Source organism: Lynx rufus, unplaced genomic scaffold (genome assembly GCF_022079265.1).
Source record: "Lynx rufus isolate CCGP_SWC_20201006 ecotype Redwood Valley unplaced genomic scaffold, mLynRuf1.p SCAF_21, whole genome shotgun sequence".
NCBI classification, from domain to species: Eukaryota; Metazoa; Chordata; class Mammalia; order Carnivora; family Felidae; genus Lynx; species Lynx rufus.
Window position 1 is genome coordinate 18274164 of NW_025814836.1, and position 23976 is coordinate 18298139.

Below are 23976 nucleotides of genomic sequence, written 5' to 3' on the forward strand. Positions count from 1 at the left end.
GTGTGGCATCAAAATGAGAGAGTATTAAAAAAAACTAAGAAAGGTACAGAATCTAAGAAATAGGGGTTCAACCCAGTAAAAAAGAAAAGGTAAAGCGGGGCACCTGGGTGGCTCAGTCAGTTGAGCGTCAGACTTCGGCTCAGGTCATGATCTCACAGTTGTGGGTTTGAACCCCGCATGGGGCTCTGTGCTGACAGCTCAGAGCCTGGAGCCTGCTTCAGGGTCTGTGTGTGTGTGTGTGTCTCTCTCTGTCCCTTCCCTGCTCGTGCTCTGTCTCTCTCTGTCTCTCAAAAATAAATAAATATTAAAAATATTTTTTCAAAAAAGGGTAAAGCAATTTTCATGTTGATGGTAAAGTGAGACTCCAGGTTGATAATAGCACAGGCTGGCCAGATAGCAACCACTCCATGTTAGAGCAAGAAACAAGCTCTAGTAGAGAAGACTCGAAGCAGATAAAATCACAGAGTGTTTGGTGCGCTTTAAGGTAACTAGAGGAGAAATAACCAACAGGGAGAGCTTAAGGATGACTTAGCTACATAGAAAACCGAAACAACTCGAAAGCAATCATTAACTTCGGAGAAAGCAAGTATTATGCCAGAAAGGAAAATGCATCATAGTGTATATATGCTGTGAATAGCCTTTATTTCAAGTCATAAAAATGTAAATGCTGAATATCAATATCACCAAGATGATACAACTATTTGGGAGGATGGGGTGAAGGGGAGGAAAAGAAATGTGCCCATAGAAAGAAAAGTGAAAAGAGAAATTACAGCAGGCTCAAATCCCGCAGAATGGAAAAGTAACAGGATACACATATTATTTAGAGATATGAAAGCTACCAAAACAACTATAAGAATTGAAAGTGACTGTCTCTGAAGAGCACAGAACAGTGGAGGCAGGAGGATGCGAGGATTCAGAATAAGCCTTATAGAACCACTTGACCCTTTAAACAACATCCATGTGAAAAGTTCTAAGTTCAAGTCAATATTTTAAAATCTCCAGATTTAGGATACATCCAACCCAGAAATAGCAAACTTCTACCTAAAGAAAAAGGAAGTAGTTTTTGTTGGAACCAAAAAGGATGAGAAGGCGTCAGGGGACAATGAGAGAGATCAACATCACAAATCAGAAGGAGACATCAAAGCATAATTTTCATCCTTCTAACACTGCCCAGGGCTCTCTTCTTCAGAAGAGCCTATGAGGACTCTGTGTCACCTGCTCTTCCCTAGCCCCCACCATTAGCCACCAGACTAGCCTTTGCCAATCATTTGCATTACAAGTCATTTCAACACGTGTTGACACTAGATAGTTGATTAAGGATAGGGAGCAAGAAGCACAGTCTTGGCAACGGAAGGGAAAGGAAGAGACAGCTATTTACACGTCGCACAATTCATACCCGTGAGGAAATCCACAAAGACCAAGTGGCTGACTAGTGGTTGCCAGGTGCGGATGTAATAACTGGGACTGAGCGACTGCTAGGGATAAAGAGATTGCCACCACCCAACCCCTCTCCCCCTCATCACATCAGCAGAGGGATGGATTTGGAAGGGATGCGATACCCTTCTCGCATGCCCTTGTCTGGCAGAGAAGTATGTCCAGTAGAGGTCTATTGGAGAATGTCCCCAGAGTTCCCTCAGAAGCTCCAGAAATGCCTTCTCTCAAAAAGAACTCCATACACTGTTTCTTTCTCACCTGAAGCAATCCTGTTACAAGAAGACAATCTTAAATCTTCTCAGGGCACCTGGGTGGCTCACTAAATTAGGCGACCAACTCTTGGTTTTGGCTCAAGTCATGATCTCATAGTTTGTAAGTTTGAGCCCCTGCACTGACAGCAGAGAGTCTACTTGGGATTCTCTGTCTCCCTCTCTCTGCCCCTCTCCCACTCGTGCTCAAGCTCTCTCTCTCTCTCTCTCTCTCTCTCTCTCTCTCTTTCTTTCTCTCTCTCTCTTTCTCTCAAAAGTAAATAAACATTTTTTAAAAAATCAGTTCTCCTCAGGGCACCTGGGTGGCTCAGTCGGTTAAAGCATCTGACTTCAGCTCAGGTCATGATCCGGCAGTTCGTGGATTTGAGCCCCGCATCAGGCTCTGTGCTGACAGCTCGGAGCCTGGAGCCTGCTTCAGATTCTGTCTCTGTCTCTCTCTGTCCCTGTGCTCTCGCTCTCTGTCTCTCTCTGTCTCTCACTCTCTCAAAAATAAAAAAAAAAACATTAGGGGCGCCTGGGTGTCTCAGTCTGTTAAGCGTCCGACTTCGGCTCAGGTCATGATTTCACGGTCCGTGAGTTCAAGCCCCGCGTCAGGTTCTGTGCTGACAGCTCTGAGCCTGGAGCCTGCTTCGGATTCTGTGTCTCCTTCTCTCTCTGCCCCTCCCCTGTTCATGCTCTGTCTCTCTCTGTCTCAAAAATAAATAAACATTAAAAAAAATTTTTAAATAATAAATAAACGTTTAAAAAGTGTATAAAAAGAGAAAAAAAAATCAATCCTCACCAAAATTTAAAGTTTTGACACTGATATCTCTAACAAGATGTAGTGGCCTTCCCTGTGGCAGAGTGGTATAAACCAACAGACTAGGTTTTGTATTCATACTTTTTTCCAGAAAAAGAGATGTATTTATTTTCATTGTTTTGGGCTTGCCTGATAATACTTTTTAATTGAGATATAACTGACATAAAACATTGTGGAAGTTTAAGGCGTACCACTTGTTGATTTGAGTATTTATATATTGCAAGATGATTACCACTGTAGCGTTAATTAACCATTCTACCGCATCATATAATTATCATTTATTTTTTGGGGTGAGAACACATAAGATCTAGTGTCTTAGCAACTTTGAAGTATAGAATATTGTTGACTACAATCACGATGCTGTGCATTAGATCTCCAGAAAGTATTCAACTTCGAGTTGTAAGTTTGTGCCCTTTGACCAACATCTCTCTGACTCCCCCACCCAGGGTTGGGGTGCACCAGGAGAATTCTTCAATACCCTCTGAGTCTAATTCCTCTCTTTCCCACGTTCCCATGTTCCGTTGCTGCCTGTGAATTCTCATCACATATTCCTTTGACAGAGGCATTTATATCACTGATTAGCTATAGTCAAGTGGCTCTTCCTGGGGTTACAGGAGGCAATCCATTGCTTTCCATTAAATGTCAATTTGATTACTTTAATATGAGATCAATGCTATAGTTTTTGTCTCTGGATTCCTGTGGGGAGTTCTCATGAATTCCGTAAAAGACTTGACCCCTCTACCTCTGACTTGTGTGACTCTTGGATAAGTACTTAACTCCTTTCTCATCTGTGAAAGGGAAATAGAGTTCGAAGGCTCTCATGAGTCTGAAGTGAAATCATGACCTGAAAATTCCTAGCCTAGAGTCCACACACAAGGAGTGCTGGAGAGAATAATCTAGTTTCTTTCCCTCTGAGGCCACACTATATGGACGGCCCTAAGACAACCACAGCCCTGGTGAGCAAGATTAACACAAGGTTCAGACCAAAGCATTAAGGCCTTTGCTTAAATCGCTACTCTGCCTTCAGGTCACTCCCTTACCACCTGACTCCACCAGCTCCCACCCCTGGAGAGCAAGTACCAGCTCTGCCCTGCCCTCCGGAAGAAAGGCCAGGAGCAAAGGGGCCCATCCTAAAACACAGACAATAAAAAGCATTCCAACATAGAATGGAGGCACAGAATTCATGGTCAGCCACAAACAGAGTTATTCAAAAGATAATCAGAGAAATTCCAAGGCTCCACTCCTCTACTTTATCTTCGGTCCTAGTTCAGAGCCCCAGGTCTCCTTTCAGCTGACTCACAAAGCCAAAAGACACCCTTTGGGCCAGTTGTCTTTTCTAGGGGCAACAGCTTGAGCGATGCATAGTGCAGAGGGTTTCAGGTGGCCTGGGGGTCCCGCCAGGGCCGTTAGAGACGGTACTGTGCTCTCAGCCACTCACAGCCAAAGATGTGGAGCCCAGGCTCAGAAATGGGAAGAAAATTGCTGCCTTTAATTCTTATCTCCCTGGCAGAGGGGAAACTATGAAAGCCGATTTCTGAGCAGTGAACCAGAAATTAGTTAATCTCTCCTGTTACCTAGTTGTGTTTCCCCAGGCAAAGCTTGATATCTCTGAGTTTCTTCTGTGAGGAAAAGAGGTGGGATTAGTTCTGTGAGACTCCTTTCCACATTAGGGTCCTTTCCTGCAAACATCTGTACCTCATAAATATTCTCCTACACAGGAGACAGCGAAGGGAAACAGATGAGCTGTTGTTACAGGATAATGGAAACTTTCTATCTTCCCCAAGTTTTGCATTGGAGCCAAAGCTTAAGTACCAAACAGCAGTTGTCAAGAACCCTCTGGTTTAAAGTCAGGTACTAGACCTTCTAGGCAAAACTTGCAAAGGGTAAAGTCAAGAGGCAGTTTTACAAGCGTAGACTATTATTCACTCCCAAGCTTTATTTTAAAAGACTAAAATGTCCCTGGGGGGCTAGACGGAGGACTTCTCTAAAAGGGGTACATGCTGTATGTACCTTCTCCTCACACCGCTCCCATAGGCTGGGAAACGCTCTCCCCTCATTTTAAGGCAAGTGAGCTTGTGAAAAGGAACCTCACACACCCACTCAGAGACCAACAAGTGCTCCTGAAGTTGGAAGAACTCAGGGATTGCCATTCACATCTGATCAAGTCCAAGGGCAAGAAGGTTGGACTTGAGGAAGGGGACAGAAAGAAGAAATAACTGAATTGGGAGGGGCCCATACTTCAAGTTAGGCTGGACAAAGGTGCGCATGTGTTTTCCCAAGGCCAAATATGGACTCCACAATAGAGAACCAGCCAGAGAGATTAAAAGAGACTGCCCCCAAAACCTTCCTCCCGGGGGTGAGGCAATCTCTGTGGGAAGAGGCCACCAGAGGTAGATCGTAGGGGCGTTCCAAGTGGCCATCCGGACGATATTGCCTAAGTTAGCAAACCGCAGCCAGAGATTCCTGCTAGAGAAATCTCTGTGGAACCCACAAACAGGTCCCCTGAGAAGAGGATGACAAGTGCAACTGACCTATTCAGTACGACCCTCTTGTTTCTCCTGTCTCCTCTCCTCTTAGTCAACCCTAGAAAAGCCTGAAGCCATTACTAAGAGGCTATATGAGATGGACAGACAGACGCCAAACGCACTGCCTTCCTCCCCTTTCCCCACTGCAGATTTCTCAGGCTGAGGCTGTCACAAAGAGGGGGAGGGATGAAGAGGTTTGGGGCCTTTATTTTTTTATGAAACTGTTCAGACACACAGCAAAGGTTGAAAAAAATGTTAGAGAACACCTGTATGCCCACCACCTAGATCCTTGCTGTATCACATATCTATCCATCTTTCTAGCCGTTCATTACTCCATATTGGTTTTTATGCATTTCAAAGTCAGTTGCAGACATCAATATACATTGCCTAAACAGCTCAGCATGCATTAACTGGAATTCCATACAGTTTTTGATAAAAAGTTTACATATGATGAAATTACAAATCTTAAGTACGTATTCGCTGAGTTTTGACAAAGTATAATATGTATAACCTAAAATTCTTATCAAATACAGAACATTACCATAACCCCTAAAGTCCCTTTATGTCCTTCCTCAGGCAATTGCCACCCATATACTCTTAGATTTTTTTCAAGCCAAGGATAGATTGGGTTTGCCAAATTTTATTTTATTTTTTTTAATTTTTTTTTCAACGTTTATTTATTTTTGGGACAGAGAGAGACACAGCATGAACGGGGGAGGGGCAGAGAGAGAGGGAGACACAGAATCGGAAACAGGCTCCAGGCTCTGAGCCATCAGCCCAGAGCCCGACGCGGGGCTCGAACTCACGGACCATGAGATCGTGACCTGGCTGAAGTCGGACGCTTAACCGACTGCGCCACCCAGGCGCCCCTGGGTTTGCCAAATTTTAGAAGTCCATGTAAATTAAATCATTTAGTTAAAAAATTATATAGTAATGACTCTTCATTTCAGCAAAATGTTTTTGATATTCAACCCTATTGCTGTACATGTCAAGAGTTCTTTTGCTTGTATTGCTGGGTACTATTCCACAAATGAATTAATATATTTGCTTATGCATTCTCATGTTTATAGACACCAGAACTGTGTCCAGTCTTTGGCTGTAAAAATAAAGCTATTATGTTCTCCTACCAGGTTTGTTTTTAAAAATTTTTTTAACAATTATTTATTTTTGAAAGGGACAGAGCATAAGCAGGAGATGAACAGAGAGAGAGAGACACAGAATCTGAAGCAGTCTCCAGGCTCTGAGCTGTCAGTACAGAGCCTAATGTGGGGCTTGAACCCACGAGCTGTGAGATCATGACCTGGGCTGAAGTCGGACACCCAACCGACTCAGCCGCCCAGGCACCCCTACCAAGTTTGTTTTTTTAAATATACATTTTCCTTAACCTTGAGTAAATACTTACCAGTGAAGTTACTGGATGTATAGAGTAAGTGTGTGTTTAGTTTTATAAGGAAACTCCAGAAATTTTCCAAAGTCATCGTACTTTGTATTCCTACCAGCAATATGGAGAGTTTGGGTCACTCCACATTCTTACCAACACTACTGCTTAATCTTCCCAAACACCCATTTTGGTGGGTGTGGAGTGGTACCTTGTTGTGGTTTAATTTGTATTTCCTTGATGAGTAATCATGCTGGGTACTCTTTCCCATCTGTGTATCATCCTTGTGAAGTGTATCCTGAAATCTTTCCTTCTCCCGGAGGGTCGTTTTTGTTGTTGCTGTTCTTTTATCTTTTTATGGTCAGGTTGTCAAAAAAATCTTTATATACCTTCAAATCTTGTCTTTGGTCAGAAAATGCATTTAGTTTTTATTTAAAAAAAAATTTTTTTAACATTTATTTATTTTTGAGACAGAGAGAGACAGAGCATGAACGGCGGAGGGTCAGAGAGAGAGGGAGACACAGAATCTGAAACAGGCTCCAGGCTCTGAGCAGTCAGCACAGAGCCCAACGCTGGGCTCGAACTCACATACCGCAAGATCGTGACCTGAGCCGAAGTCGGACGCTTAACCGACTGAGCCACCCAGGCACCCCAGAAAATGCATTTATAAATCTCCCAGTCTGTGGCTTGCATATTCACTGACTTAATGTATCTTTAGATTAGCAGAAGCTTTTACCAATTTTTCTGCTAGATCCTGTGTCACTTGTTATAAGCTGCATTTTCCAAAAAAAAATGTGTTCATTTCATCCACACTGTTGAATTTGTCCCCTTAAAGTTGTTCATAATAGTCTCTTTTTTTTCTCCTGGTTTTATATATTTACTCAGAAAGTGATTCAACTATGGAATGATGTATTTTTAGCACTCTGAAATCCAATGTCTTGAAATCCTCTTTCCCTGCAGTACTGTTCATTACAATTTTATAATCCTGAACAAATTCTCTTATCTGAAGTTTTTCATGCATTCAGGTATTTTGCATGATGTCTGATGTGATCAGTAATGAAGGTTGCAATGAAGTAGTAGCTGTAATCTACTCTACATAACCCTCTTGTAATCTAAAAACAGGGGAAATTCTTTTCTGTACTGGCAGCTATAAAGTTGCCAAGTAGTAACTGTCCACCTGAAAGGAACTGGTCATCTTTTCCTTGATCAATTAGTATGTCCAGCTGAGAACCCAGATAGGATTTCACAAGATGGGTAGCATCATAAACCTTCCATTTACTTTGATCTGTTCCCAAATATCCACTAAAGGGTTTTTTTTTTTTGTTTTTTTTTTTTTTGCCCCAAGGACAGAGCACTGGGTTACAAATTGGAGCAAATGCTGATACAGATTTGTATTTTCCAGGATTCTTCAAAGCACAAATCAAAGCTCTGTGGCCTCCCATGGAGTGGCCAAAAATAGGCATCCTTTGGAGGTCCACCGGAAAATGGGCATTTATGAGTTGGAGAAGCTCTTCAGTTACATAAGAGTACATTCTGTAGTTAGTTTTCCAAGGATCTTTATGGCATCCACATAAAACCCTGCACCTGTGCCAAAGTCCCAGTTCTCATCTCCTCCTTTAATATTGCAGCCATGAGGGCTGGTATCTGGAGTGATTACAAGGCTATATTCTGAGGCAGCTTGATGAGAACCAGAGTTTGATATAACATTTTGTTCTGTGCCAGTGAAACCAGACAGCCAATACAGTGCAAGGCATTTTCCAGTTTCTGCCTTTGGTGGTAAGTAGATAGCAAATTTCATTTTGCAGTTCAGTTCAACACTGTCATGTTCAAAAACTTTCTGCAATCCTCCAAAGCACTTGTTGCTGGAAATCGGTTTATGAGCAGCAGCCAGAGTGGAAAGGCAGGGCCTCAACTTCTAAAGTTGTTCTTGATACTTTCTTATCCTCCTCATGTCTATAGGATCTGTAGTGATAATCCCTCTTTCGCTTCTGATATTGAGAACTAGTGTTTTCTCCTCTTTTTTTCATGATCAGAGTAGCTAGTGGTTTATTAATTACAATCTTCTCAAAGAGCCAGCTTTTGTTTTGTTAGTTTTCTCTATTTTCTGTTTTCATTTATCCAATCTCTGCACTTTTATCTTTATAATTTCCTTTATACTATTTCCTTTGGGTTTTCTTTGCCTTTTTTGTTTCCCCTATATTCTTCAGGCCATTGAGTTGAGAGCCTTCCCTTTTCCTAATATTAGCATATAGAGCTATAACTTTCCCTCTAAGCACTCCTACAGCTGTATTCTACAAATACTGATATGTTTTATTTTTATTGCTATTCATATTACAATGTTTTCTATTTTCTCCTGTGATTTTTCTCTTTGCTCCATGGATTATGTCTAATCTCCAAATAGTCGAAACTTTCCTACATATCTTATTGCTGATTTCTATTTTAATTTTATTGTGGTCAGGGAACATACTGTGTGTGGTTTCAATTTGATTTAAACTATTGAATTTTTTTTTAATGACCCAGACTGTGATTTACCATATGCTGGTGAATACAATATACCCTTGAAAAATATGTGTATTCTGTGGTTGTTGGGTATAGTCTTCTATAAATTAGCTTGGCTAAATTTTGTCTAGTTGATCTATCAATTGCTTGAGAGATGGGTATTCAAATTACCAATAAAAATTGTGGATTATCTATTACTACTTATTTTGCTTCATGTAGATTAAAGCTCTGTTATTAGGTACTTATATATTTTTTTAATGTTTGTGCTTCCTGGTGAATTGATTCTTTTATTATCAGGAAAGATCCTTCTTTTTCTTTTTGACTTATAACACATATTGTCCAATATTAATATAGCTACTCCAGCTACTTCTATCATTTTGTTTACATAGTATATTTTTAAAATATATTTATTTAAATCTATCTATAGTTTTATATTTGAAGTGAATCTCTTATAGACAGCCTATAATTGGGTCTTTGAACTTTGTTGTTTTTTTTTTTAACCAAGTAGCAATCTTTACATATTAATTGGAGTGTGTAGCTTATTAACATTTAATGTTATTAAATATTGACTTACTGGTGACTGAATGATGTGATTGGATTTAGGTCCATCATTTCATTATTTGCTTTGCAATTTTGTTGGTTTTCTGTTTGTCCTCTCAGCTTTTTGTCCCTGTTCCTTTTTTCTGACTTCTTTTGGAATATTTACATAGTTTTTATGATGCCACTTAAAATTATCCATTGAATTTTAGCATTTCTCATTGATTTTTCTAAACATTAAAATATGCAAGGAAGAATAGGTTTTAAATTGGATGAGATTTTAAAATTTTGAAATTAAATGGGATAGGATTTCTTAAACCCTAAAGTTGTTTAAAAAAATACATAGGATGCCAAATTCTTTATCTAAAGGATGGATAAGAATGAACCCCAGAGCAACTTTGAAGGATAAGGGGAAAAATTAACCATCTCTGTTGCCTCCTTACTAGAGTCAGTGCATTCCAGAAATTCTGGAATTCTGGAATAACTGTTTTTGTTATTTTTTATAATTGTTACAATCATTACAATTATTCCCAGACAAGAGAATAAAAGCAGTGGGAAACTGATGGCAAGAAAGCAAGAATTATCAAGAGCTGCCTTTCTGCCTCACTTTACCATTTGAGAAATACAGTCCACATGATGGCTTTTCACAAAGATGACTGAAGAATTTTTCCCTCTATTACCCTTCTTTTTACATTCTGAATGGACAATATATCTTTCTTTCCATAGGAATCTGTTAGAGATATTGGAGAACAATTCCAGCTCTAGACCAAAATCTGATATGAGTGGAAATGTGTTTCATTTCCATTTTTGATACTTCCTTTTTGCTGAGAAAGAGGTGAAAAACAGACATTGATTGAACCTCTACTATGGTCCAAACTCTGTGTACAAACTTTATATACATTATCTCATTCAGTCCTCAAAACTACCTTATCATTGGGGCCCCTGGGTGGCTCAGTTGGTTAAGTGGGCAATTCTTGATTTTGGCTCAGGTCATGATTTCACTGTTCATGGCATCAAGCCCCAAGTTGGGCTCTGTGATGACAGTACACAGCCTGCTTGGGATTCTCTCTGTCCCTTTCTCTCTCTCACTGCCTCTCCCCTGGTTGCATGTGCACATTCTCACTCTCTCTCTCTCTCAAAATAAAGAAGTAAACTTAAAAAAAAAAAAAAACCAACTACCCTATCAGGCAGTTACTATTACTTCCACCATTTTACACAAAACATAAAGTTCACAGAATCGACGTACTACGTCCAAAACCTACCGAGAAGTCACCAATTTATCAGGAACTCAAAAAATTGGTATGTAAATAGCACTTCTAGAAATTTTCTCCTGAGGCAAATGTCCAAAGATGTCCAAAGACATTTGCAGGAATGTTTTCCCCAACATTGTTTACAAATGGAAAACTGGAAGCAGCCTAAATTTAGCCCATAATTAGCAGAATTTGGTTAGTTATGGTGCTTCCATACTATAGAATACTGCACAGATGGTGACAGATCATATTAAGTTAAAAAAATTTTATGAACCCAAGAGACATGTTCAAAAACATTTGTTGTATTGGTGCATAAACACAAATAGGAAGGAAAAAGCACAGGTTATCTACAAGTGGTTATTTATTGGATAAGGGGGACAAGATTGTAAGAGGATTTGCACTTTCCATATGCTCTGGTATTGCATGTATATGCTCTGGTTTCATGTATAACTTGTATAATTAATTTAAGTATATTTTATGGTCAGCATGATTAGTAGGTAAGAAGATGATGAGAGTTGCTTTAATAGAATCCTTCCTGTTACTGCAGCTGATTTCTATAGCCAGAACCTTCCCAGGGAGGAGAAGGGGAAGAAGGAGAACTCTAGAACCAGAAGACAGCAATACTGATGGCGGTGGAGGGCTGGAGAAGGTAGATCTGAGTGGCCAGGCTTGGCAGCAGCCTTGTTTAGCAACCTCAGAAAATACTGAACTTGATGAGTACTCAATAAATGAGTTGAACTGAAAAGCAAATCCACACCAGTTGTGACTTACAAATAAAAGTCACATGTATCACCAATAATAAGGTATAGGCAATGTACAATGAAAGAAGCCATTTTACGCTCTTAAGATTAGCAAACACTTTAAAGCTTAGCAATACCAAGTGAAGCCAAAAACAAAACAAGCTGTCCAATGTCGCTTATGGGAATACAAATTATTACGACCACTTTAAACAATTTGTCAATGTCTGGTAAAGTTGGACACAAGCCTGCCCCACATATTAGCAATGCCACACATGTTAAGAGATGCTTTTCAAGAGACCTACATGGGAACGCATATGGCAATAGTGTAGATATGTCCATTTGGTAGAATATTAGTCAGCAGTGAAATTAAATAGACTAGAGTTTCACATTTCAATATGGATAAATCTTGAAAAGATAAAAATGAGCACAGGGAGCATCAGCTGTATCTGTAATGTTCCATTTTGCCAAAAAAAAAGGGGGGGGGAAGAAGAGGGACACTGGATAACAAAAAATAAATAAATAAATAAAAGAATCTGAACAATATGTAGAAAAATATTCATATTTTTGATACTTTGATGTTGGATACATGGGTGTCGGTTATCTCAGTCTCTGTCTTTTCTGTATTTTTGAAGAATTTAATAGGAAGAAAAAAGAGAAAAGGCCTAGAAAAGAATATTCTGAGAAAATACACCAAAATTTTAATGGTGATTATCTGGGAAGATTCTAAGTGACCTTAGTTTTCCTTTTTATGTTTTTTTATGTGTTCTATTTGTACATACGAAACATGTATTTCATTTATAATAATCAAATGTGTTATTTTAACGTAATATAGGGACACCTGGGTGGCTCAGTCAGTTAAGCATCTGACTTTGGCTTAGGTCATGATCTCATGGTTTATGCCATGATATGGCATCAGGCTCTCTGCTGTCAGCTCAGAGCCTGGAGCCAGCTTCTGATTCTGTGTCTCCCTCTCTCTCTGCCCTCCACAGCTTGCACTCTGTGTCTCTCTCTCTCTCAAAAATAAATGAACATTAAAAAAATTTTTATGTAATATATATACAATTTTTGTGACATGTGATGAAACTATATGAAATACAGGTGCAGCAAAAAGGACCAGAATTAGACTAAGAGATTAACAGTATTGTTTAATCTTTGGAGTTGGGGTAACAGATGGCTTTTTGTTCATACTTTGCTCTAAACACCAATTTTTCTAGAGTGGGAAAGTACAATATTTATGAACATTGGCTTATATAAAAGGCTACAGGTTTTAAATGAAAAGAAATTCAAATAGGTTTTTCCAGCATTGTAAAATGTTCATGGTCCTAATGATAAACTTAGTTATAAAAAAAAAATTCTGTTCTTAAAGAAAAATTGAATTAGAGCAGATAATTGTTAAATGAAGTCTGGTATGATAGTGCAATTTATATTGATATTCCATGAATGCTAGCCCTGCTAATCAAAATATTGAGTTAAATAGCATGAGCTACTCCCTAAATAAATTCTATGAGTGGGGGTTATTGGCAAAGGGGAACATGAGGTCCTAAGTAGCCTACTGACCTGAGTTGTCTCCATGGAGAAGGACGCATCAGAGTCATTTAATCAATGCTGTTTCTTTTATAAATCGTCAGGGACTCTCCTAGGAAACCTTTAAGAGATTGATTCCTTATTACCACTGATATATGTTCCAATTAAATTTTTCACATTGCCCTCCTGGGACTTCCCAGCCTGAAGGGAAAGAAGATGTGATCCCAGTCTTCCATGCCCCGTCATTGACAAGATTCTTGCATGTTAGGGACGCCATGACCAGCCTGCTGCCTAAAATCTGTAATGGAAAACCATGGCACTGCCCAAAATCTTAAAGCGCTACTCTAGAATAAGCACAAAGCTCTGACAACCTTAGGATTTCCATATGCCTGTCCAGAGAGGTGTCTTCAAATACAAGTGCAATGCTTTCTTTCTGGAGAAAAAAAAAGAATCTATGAAAATCCTAACATCCCCTCCTCGGACACTGCTCTCCAGTCCACCCTGTTGGTACCAGGCAAACCCCAAGAAACAGTTGCCCTCAGCCATGGTGGGTGGTGAGTTTTCCAAAGCCCGTATGTAACCAATGATCTTAGGAGATCTGAACAATATTATCTCAGACATGAAAATCCAGGATTATTTCCCCAAAGTGTATAAACTCAAAATATAGAGAATTGAAGCAACTTGCCCAGGTCACCCTTGTAGCTCATAAGCCAGGTGGCCATAGACAGGAAGAAGGAAAATGTAACTGTGATGACAAGAAAGCATCAGAAGCAGATAAGCAAATCAAACACTGAATTTTAAAAATTTACATTGTTTTTAGTCCTTTCTGTTTTGCACTTTTCTTGGGTTAATGAGACCCTATAAACATATTTCCATCCACAGTTTTAGAGACTTCTATCTGGCTATCCATAAGAGATACGGCTGACCACATCCCTAGGTGTTTAATGGCCTCATAAGCTCTCCCTTTTTTCACTTTGCTGTCACCACCCCCATAGAAGACATACAAGGATTTTGCTGCCCCCGAGATTTTGCATCTTTCTGCTCAGCTAATTATCTCCAACTGAAAAAATGACTGTCCCTCATACTTGGAGAAATATGGTAATCAAGCAACTAAATGCTCCTTTTGCTAATGACATGTTTTTTCAATATGTTCAAATGAGAGGCTCATTGGAAATTATTCACTTTCTCCTAAGTTGCAAAGGAAAATGAAAGGCAAATTATGGCCGTCTAAGCACGTGTTTGCATGGATCCTATCTCCCTGAATTAATTTGCCATCCGCAGAGCTATTGACAGCTAGTGCTTCCCTTCAGCCTTTGCACTCACCCGGTGGAAATGATTAAAGATTTCATTTCTGTGAGGGGTCATTTAGGTGGGCGATGACACCAAAAGACAACACAGAAGTCATAATGTCCGAAGGAGAGAGTGAGAGAACAATGGTTTCCATAAGTATTTCAACAGTAGGAAGACAGAGAATGGAGTGTCCGATTTGAAAGGAACTCAGGCCTGCTTATTCACTCTGGTTTTTCAGATGAGGAAACTGAGGCCCAGAGAGGTTATAAGGGGATTGATCAAATTCCATTTGCTCATTTGTAGCAGAACTGAAACCAGGAGCTAAGTGTTGGCTCCTCTCTCCCTCTCCTCCATCCCGTAGCCATCAGTACCAGTAAATAAAAGTAAGTTCAAGATGATGTGGTTTCTGGGGCAGGGGGGCGGTGCTTAAGACAAAGTATGATGGCATACTTGGAATTTTCTACCAATTCCTCAATTGCGCAACTTCATTGATTCAAAGAAACTGCTTCACTCATACATAAGCCAACACACACAATCCAACAGAGGTCATTCATCATTACCTCACTGCACTCAGGGTAGGGAGCTCCACGTAGAATGCAGAAAAGGCAAGGGTCAAGGGCACTATAGAAGGAGCCACTCTCCTTCACCCTCCAGCCCCCACCCCCTCCCATCAGCCCAGGTTGATCCATTTTCATTACATTTCTCTTTGATGCAAAATCCCCAAACCTTGGGCAGGCAGCTCGGCTTATCAAATCTGTTCTTAATAATCCATTTTTATCAAACTTTATCTGATGGAACCAAAATATGTTTGATCTTAGTATAAAGTATACTTATCAGTCTTACTGCTAGAATGACACTGCCCTAAAGTGAATGGTATTAAGTGCAAAGTCTTTAGAGTCAGAAAGAAATGAGTTTAAATCCCCAGTCTGTCACTTCCTAGCTGCGATGCCTTGACCAAGTCACCCACAAACTCAGCAATATCTCCCTTAGCATGCTAGGCTCTAGGAACTCAGATACCAGCCCTGCCTTCCTGGCTTTACACTTTGGAGGCAGAGACAGACACCAGCATACCTGTTACCCAAGTTATAGCAACTGTTATAAGTGTTGGGAAGGAAGGTTCCCTGGAACTGTGAGGGCATCCACCAGGAGGATGTGTCTTTCTTGCAAAGGTCAGAGGAGGCTTGCCTTAGGGGGAACGCTGGAGCAGAGTTGAGAAGGATAAGAGGGCGAAATGAGGAAGAGCCAGCATCCCAGGCAAGGGCACAGTGCTGGGATGGACCATGTCCAGCCTGGGAGAGTGAGTGTGCACAGTACGGAGCAGAGAAGAGGGGCCCATGGAGAGGTCTGAACAATGGAGAGGCACCTGTGACCACGGTTAAGAGGTTTGCCCTCCTTCTGAGTGGCATGGGGCTGTAGGACATGATCAGTCCCAAGCGTGAACACATCAGAGGACAGCATGGACACCGGTACCTGGGTAGAAGGCCAGTGCCGTGATTCATACAAGAGCTAGTGATGACATGAATAGAAAGAGTGAACAGAATCTAGGGGATACTTAAGAACTAAAATCATTTAGGTTGTCATGATACATTGGATCAGGGAAGTAAGAGAAAGGAGTACATCAATGCCAACTCAGAGCACTTTGGCTTGTGAAACCAGTTAAGTGGTGGTCCATATTCTGAGAACTAAGATTCAAAGGAGGCAGACGGATGACCTAAACATCTGAGCCTCAGTTTCCTCATCCATAAAACAAGAATGGTAATGCCGTCTTTTAGGTTTTCTTACCCAATCCAACATGGTGGAAAGGGAGGTGGGAGTTCCCACACATACAACCCCAAGCAATTCTCGGACACCAGCAGGGTATCCAAGGATTCACCTGAATTCTAACACCATCTACCCAGAGATAGCATCAGACCCACAGGTCAAGGGTTCAGTCCTACAAGACTTCCTCCAACCCCACTTCAGACTCCCGCTGCAAGCCCCAGGTTTTACCTGGGCTTCTGACCTACCAGCTGCAGATTGGAGGTTCCAACAATCTCTTCCCCAGGTTCGACTCATATGCTAGAGTGGCTCACAGAACTCAGGGAAACACCATTTACTTAGGTTTACAGTTTATTAAAGGATATGATAAAGAATATGAATCAACAGCCACATGAAAAGATGCACAGGGTGAGGTGTGAGCAAAGAGGGCGGAGCTCCCATGCCCTCTCCAGGACACCACTCTCTCCAAACCCCCCTCCTTCCATGTTCACCAACCTGGAAGCTCTCCTAATCTGGTCCTTTGGGTTTTTATGGGGGCTTCATTACATAGTCACGACTAAGTCATTGGTCATTGGCTGATTCAATCTCCAGTCCCTTTCCCATTCCCCACCCCCACCGCCCCATCTGGGGGTAAAACTGAAAGTTCCACCCCTCCAGTCACATCCTTGGTTCTCCTGGCAACCAGCCCCAACCCCCATCCTTTCCAAAAGTCACCTCATTAACATAAAAAAGGTAACTTTGTTGCCCTTATCACAGGAAATTTCAAGGAGTTTAGGAGCTATAAGCCAGAAACCCTGGACAAGAACCAAATACATAAGGAATATTATATTTTGATCATTTGAATGACCAAAAATATATTTCTTATAAATCACAATATTGCATACATAAATCACAACGTTCTCGGAAGGCTTAGAGAAGGTTCCTAGAAAGTTACTGGTATATGGCACACCCTGAAATAAATGGTAGCTCGTCTCAGAGGTTATTCTTTCTTGATCTGATTGCAAATTCAGGATCTCAGGCACTCATTTCTCTTCACTCTCCTCTCTGACCATTCCTTCAAACTGTCACTTTGCAGATCTAATCACCCTAAATCGTCTCTATTATGCCATACTAGCAAAATAGGCAAGGTAGCAATTGCTCTTATAAACTTATTATTGTAAATGTCACAGCTACAGTTTAGCTCACAATGGCCCACTTTGCTGTTGAAGGGAAAACATGTATTGCAAAGGTAGTTCCCATTATTAGCCAAATGCTCGTGCACAAATGTGTTTATTAACCAAGGGCAAAGTGTCGGGTCATTTAAGGGGAGCTGAAAAGCACTGCTCTCAGATGGAAGGGAAGGGAAAAAAAATAACACCTACACAGCACTTAGAGTTCATAAAGCACCGTCACAATCACTGTATCAGCCAAACCTCACACTGTAGGTAGGGGGTGGGGAGGAAGGGCAGGTGTTTTCATTGTTATTTTTACATGTAAGATTAATTTAGAAAAAGTAACTTGCTCAAGCTTACAGAACAAGTGAGTAATAGAAATGATTTAAATACAAGTCTCTGGCTTCCCGTTCTGTATGTGTATCAGAATCCCCCCTTCGACCTCTGCCAATGTCAAACCACTCAATAGGGACCATAAAAATCGCACAGCCACCAAACAGAGAAGCGGGGGCAAAATCAAAACTCAGCAGAACTCTCATGCTGATATGTTATCAATTCATTACTACTTCACCATGATTGTGGTTGCCATTAACAGACAACATGAGCTGAATGATTAGTATATGCCAAGCTACGTGTTAAACATTCCGCAGGCATGATCTCATTGAACCTTTACAGCAACCTATAACATGGATGCTTTTATAAATTAGAATTATAAAAAATACAGATGAAAACGGAGGCTTAGAAAGTTTAAGTTGCTTGGCCAGTTCCTAAATCCTGGTCTCTTTCCACAGCCACCATACTAGACGGGCGTGCTTCTACGGGACGTATTAGATACATGGCAGCAACGTGACTTACCAATAAAGCTAGTAAAGTGAGTAATTTCAAGTTATCCTGATTTTTTTGGAAAATCACACCATACCTCCCATTATCCTACAAGAAAAGTATGTAATCTAGTTCCCCCATTCAGTGAGCAAATGGGTATGAGCCCTTGTCTGGGCCAGGTACCACCACAGATTCTTGTAATGGTCCCTTTGGAGTACTGAGGTTCCTGTCTCAAATTTCAGTCTTGGCTCTGCTCCTTACCTGCTAGAAAACCTTGGACAAGTTACTTAGCAGCTCAGACACTTAATTTAGTAGTCTGTGAGACGGGGGTGATAATAGTTCCAACATCATAAGATAAGTGGGACCACATGCCTAAAACATTCAGCATGGTGCCTGGGACACGGTCGGTGCTCCACACATATTTGCTATGATGATTTTATATTTTGATGATCCTCCAGATAGCAGAACAGATGTTAGTTTCATTCTACAGAAAGGAAACTTGTTTCAAGACATAAAGTATTTTGCATAATCTCACACAGTTTGTAAATGGATAAGACAAAGATAAGAAATCGGGTCTTCTAAACACAACATAACAAATTTTTGTCATTAAAATCCCGCACAGCTCTCTACGGAGAATGGATCCCGGTATCTGGAAGATCTTGGAAGTAAAAGCAGGATGGAGACATATGGCTTGTCACACAGGGTTGAGAGGTTAAAAGACCTGGAAGATGATTCAGAAGTGGGAAGGAAGGACCAAGGATTAGAGGCACGGAGGGGAGCATCGGAGAAAGTAGGGGGAGGAGGTGACAAGAGAGAAGGGCTGGAAAAAGAGAGTATGTCCACAGGGATCTGAGAAATTGGCCCCAGGGTACATAAAATACCTCCATCCTCCTTCTGTCTTCAGAATTGCCATGAAAATCTAGACTACTTATAAATATAGATGACCCCCATCTGAAACTGGATAAGGAGTGGCAAGAAATAGCATACAGGACAACACCCTACGAGGCACTGTCTCGGGAAAGCAGTGGGGCCCGTGCTTCATGTTTCATAAGGAGGATAAAAGGTGTGGAATTGGACTGTATGGACCAGGTGTGGCTGAAGACAGAAAGAGGGAGGTAGGGAGGAAATCACCCAATTCTGCACGTTCTGAGAAAACACAGCAAGCAGCGTTGGCTTCTAGGATACCATTCTTAGTCTAGCCATCTTATAGGGGGGGACCCAGGCCATTTGTTCAGAAAGCTATCCATCCTGTCACAAAGCCTAGAAGAGGATTCTTCATTGAAATGCTCACTGACAGTCTTGGAAAGGACATGCCTGATTTAGATAGAAGAGTAAAACTGGATATTTTTCATGATTGCTCCTCATTTATTATTTCACCATGCTAGATAAAGGCCAACCAGGGAGTTCCAATAGCACACACTGAAATAAACGTGTTGTCCCCTTAGTTCTGTCCTTCCCTCTTTGATGAAAATATAATTGATGAAAAACAGAATCTGCATTGGCCACATGTGACTGAAGTTCAAATACTTAGGTTGTTGGGTTTCAAAATCAGATCTGCTAAGATATTATTTGCTTTTATGTCCCTTAGCCTGGACGTAGTAATAATTGCTGGCAACTGCTGGCGGTGGGTAGCAAGAGGGATGGGGAAGAGAGACAAGGGTGGGGAGCAGGGTACTCAGGGAGGAAAAAATAGACCAAGAAAGCTGATCACTCTCCTTAGGAAACTGAACAAGTACATCCCTGCTATGTTTTGTTCAGAAGTCAGACTTGGGGCACCTAGGTGGCTCAGCCAGGTAAGCGTCTGATTCTTGATTCAGCTCAGGTCATGATCCCAGGGTCATGGGACTGAGCCCCACCTCAGGCTCCATGCTGACAATGCCGAGCCTGCTTGGGATTCTCTCTCTCTCTCCCTCTCTTTCTGTCCCTCCTCTGGGCTCACTCTCTCTTTCTCTTTCTCTCTCTCAAAATAAATAAATAAATATTTAAAAAAGGAGAAGAAGGCAGAGTTGGGTGTTCCATTAGCCCTCCCTTCTCTCCTCATGCCCCCTTCAACTCCTTTCAAAACGTACCATATAAAGGATCAGGTAGGGTGGGTGAAAGATAATAGCATTTGGAGTCAAATGATCCGGGGGCGGGTCCCAACATCTACCATTGATTAGTTGAGCAATTCGAAATGGAACATTGTACCCCTTTTGGTTTTGCTTCTTCTCACAGGAAACATGATTATGAGTATGATCAATGAGATAATGCAAGTACTATGTATATTTCCATGAATACTTATTAACATTAATGGACAAAAATATATCGGATCATGGATCTGAACATAAGACCCGAGAGTATAAAACTCCTAGAGGAACACATGGAGGAGAAGCTCCATGACCTTGGACTTGGCAATGGTTTCTCAGATTTGACACAGGAAATAAATGCACAAGAAATAAATCCCAAATTAGACAAGCAGGACTCCATAAAACTAAAAAGCTTCTACACAGCAGAAAGCAATCTATAGAGTGAAAAGGCAAACTACAGAAGGGAGAAAATATTTTCAAACATGAGAAGGAATTAGTATCCAAAATACATAAGGACATCCTACAACTCCATAGCATCAAAACAAATAAGCTGATTTAAAAGTGAGGCAAAGAGGGTGTCTGAGTGGTTCAGTGGGTTGAGCATGCGACTCTTGATTTCAGCTCAGGTCATGATCCCAGAGTTGTGGGGTCAAGCCCTGTCTCAGGCTCCACACTGAGCTTGGAGCCTACTTAGATTCTCTCTGTCTCCCTTTGCCCCTCTCCTCCACTCACATGCTCTCTTTCTCTCTTAAAAAAAAAAAAAAAATAGGGCAAAGGACTTGAATAGACATTTTCCAAAGCAAGACTGGACCTTACATTGCCGCACTAAATGTGCCAGATTGACATGTCTTCCCTTCACCCAGCTCTCCCATAACCACCTAATTTGCAGGCATGTTTTTCTGTCTTCTGAGCCCAGCTATTCCATCCATTGGCCTGACTGCAGTCACCAGACCCCAGCCTGGGACAACCAGTGCAGAGGCACATGAAGAAAGTCTGAGTTAGAAATTCAAGGATTCCCCCAACCTGCCCACAGAATCTCAGCAGCCTGTGGGGAAGATGGCCCCAACAGACATGCATCCTCCGCTTTCTTGTGCTTCAGTTCTACTATCTATGGGTGTGTTTCAACTCCAAATGTGACCTGGAGATGGAGGTTGCCCTGTGAAGTTTGCATTTACTATGACTGGCACACCTGCATGTTCCAAGACCACACAGGTAAATATGGCAATGGAATTGCAATAGGCTACCATGAGTGGGCAAACTATGGCCTGTGGGTGAAATGCATTCCATTGCCTGCTTTTGGAAGGCCCAGGAACCAAGAATGGGTTCCACATTTTTACATAGTTGAAAAAATTCAAGAGAAGAATAATATGTCATGGCATGTGAAAATTCTATGAAATTATGTGAAAATTATATAAAATTCAAATTTATCATCCATAAATAAAGTTTTATTGGACCACAGCCAAATGCAATCATTTACATATTGTCTATGGCTGCTTTCCCACAATTGCAGAGTCGAGTATTTGCCACAGAGACCGTATGGCCAGGAAAGTCTAAAATATTTGCCATCTAGCCCTTTATGTAAAAGGCTTCTTGACCCCTTTGAGCTACTGCTCAAAGGCTACAGATTCATTTATCCTTAAGTACAGGTCAAGACAAAACTCTCTTTCATTCCAGTCTGACCCACTTCATCAACTATGAGCTTACTGCTTTCATTCTTGCCCTTTTTATAACACATTTTTCATAACTCTCTTCATGCCATCACCCTGTCCAAAATCCTTCTCTATACTTTTATAATCAAGAAAAGATCTTTTTTTAATTTTATTTATTTATTGAGAGAGAGAGAAAGAGAGGACAAGCAGGGGAAGGGCAGAGAGAGAGGGAGGGAAGGAGGGAGAATCCCAAGCAGGTTCCAGGCTGTCAGTACAGAGCCTGACATGGGGCTGGATCTCACGAACTGTGAGATCATGACCTGAGCGGAAATCAAGAGTCGGACACTCAACTGACTCAGCCACCAAGGTGCCCCTGAGGAAAACGTCTTTTAATATGCCAGTGGTTCTCCACCATGTGTAGAACTAAATCCAAACTAAATCCATAGCTATAATATGCCTTCAGGGCCATTCAAATCTAGCCCCAGTCCCCCCTCTCTTTTGAAACAAGCTGCTGCCAAGCTCCCCACTTTGCCACAATGCCTTTCACCTTCACTGACCTAGAAGCTCCCTTACTGCCCTCAAAGTCCAGCCCAAAGCACCACTCCCCTTCTCTTCATATCCTTGAGCAGAAGACTATTTTGTCCACCAATGTTTCCACCAAGGCACATACTTTTAATGAACTTCTGCAAAGAGATGTATCCTACTACCTTGAAATGACTCACATGTACATCTAGCCTGACTGTATCTGCCATGTCCACCAGGAAGTGAGCCGCAAACCATGGTTTCTTCCTCTTTATGACTCCAGCACTTGTCATGAAGAAAGACCATACTATGTGTTTATAAAATTTAATAATAATAGTTATGATTCCTTTTATTGCCTTTTTCATCTCAGTAGTCGAGAAGAGGATTTTTTTTTTCAAGAGAGAGAGTGGGGAGCCTGGATGGCTCAGTCAGTTAAACATCTAAATCTTGATTATAGCTCAGGTCATGATCTCACAGTTCGTGAGATTGACCCCTGTGCCGGGCTCCATGCCGACAATGAGGACCCTGCTTAGGATTCTCTCTCCTTCTCTCTCTGCCCCTGACCTACTTGCACATTTTCTCTCCCATTTTTCTCTCTCTCCCTCTCAAAATAAATAAATAAACATTTAAAGAGAGACAGAGAGAGAGCACAAGTAGGGGAGGGGCAAAGAGAGAGGGAGAGAGAGAATCTTAAGCAGGCTCTGTGCTCAGTATGGAGCCCAACACAGGGCTCAATCCCACAATCCTGAGATTATGACCTGAGCCAAAAATCAAGAGTCTGACACTCAACTGATTGAGCCACACAAGCATTCTACGAACAGGATTCTTAAAAATAAAAGATAACCACAGACATAAGACATATCTCCACAGATTCATCCTAAGTAGCTCTGTGACCTTAAATAATCCACTTAGTTTTTCTGAGATGCACATTTCTCATGTGATAGAAAATAATGATGGGACCTAAGTGGCTGACTTTGCCTATTTAAAGGGAGAGAATGATAATCAATCATAAAAGTAACAGCCAGCATGAATAGTAGACATTCACATGTCTAAACATTACTAGTTTCAAAAGAACTTTCATGAACAAGTTATTTTACGTTGGCAACAACAACAACAACAACAACAACAACGACAACAACAACGAATGCCCAAATAACATACTGTCAGTAAAAGCTATTTATAAATTGTAAAATACACATATGAAATGATATGGCTTTTAGTTTGTATTATAATAACCACCTGACATAGTTCAAAAGCTTCCACCCTAGGCTGGCAGATAGAAGAGGCTGTTTGGAGGCTCATAATGCATTGCAGAGTAGCGTAATTTTATTCTGTATGGTAATGAACCTGCCGTCTGGCTTCCTATACTTCAGCTTGCCCATGAGGAAATAAAACAATACCTCACAAGTTCACAGACCTTAGATTTACAGGATATGTCCACATCCATTATCTGTTATAACCCTCAGGACTGTCCTCACTTGAGATCAGAAATCCATTCTTCAGAGCTGTAAGTGGCTTGCTTTAGACCTTCCAGCAAGGGAGAAAGGACTGCAATTTGAACTGAGGTCCTCACTCTGTAAGTCCCTGGTTTTCCATCATTTCAAGAGCCTGTAGCATCTTTAGAAATTAAGAAATTGAGACTAAGACATTACAAATCATCTAAGATCATATAATTCATGAGAAAGTTAGGAATCCAGGCAGAACACTTCCCCCTTGGTCCCTAAATAGTTATATTTTCTCTTCTGTGGTAACCAGCCTCAAAG

At 41.1% G+C, this 23976-nt stretch overlaps 1 pseudogene; it reads right to left on the reverse strand.

Annotated features, from left to right (window-relative positions):
• Positions 1–7418: 7418 nt before the first annotated feature.
• LOC124517272 (S-formylglutathione hydrolase-like) lies at positions 7419–16039 on the reverse strand (annotated as a pseudogene).
• Positions 16040–23976: the final 7937 nt, after the last annotated feature.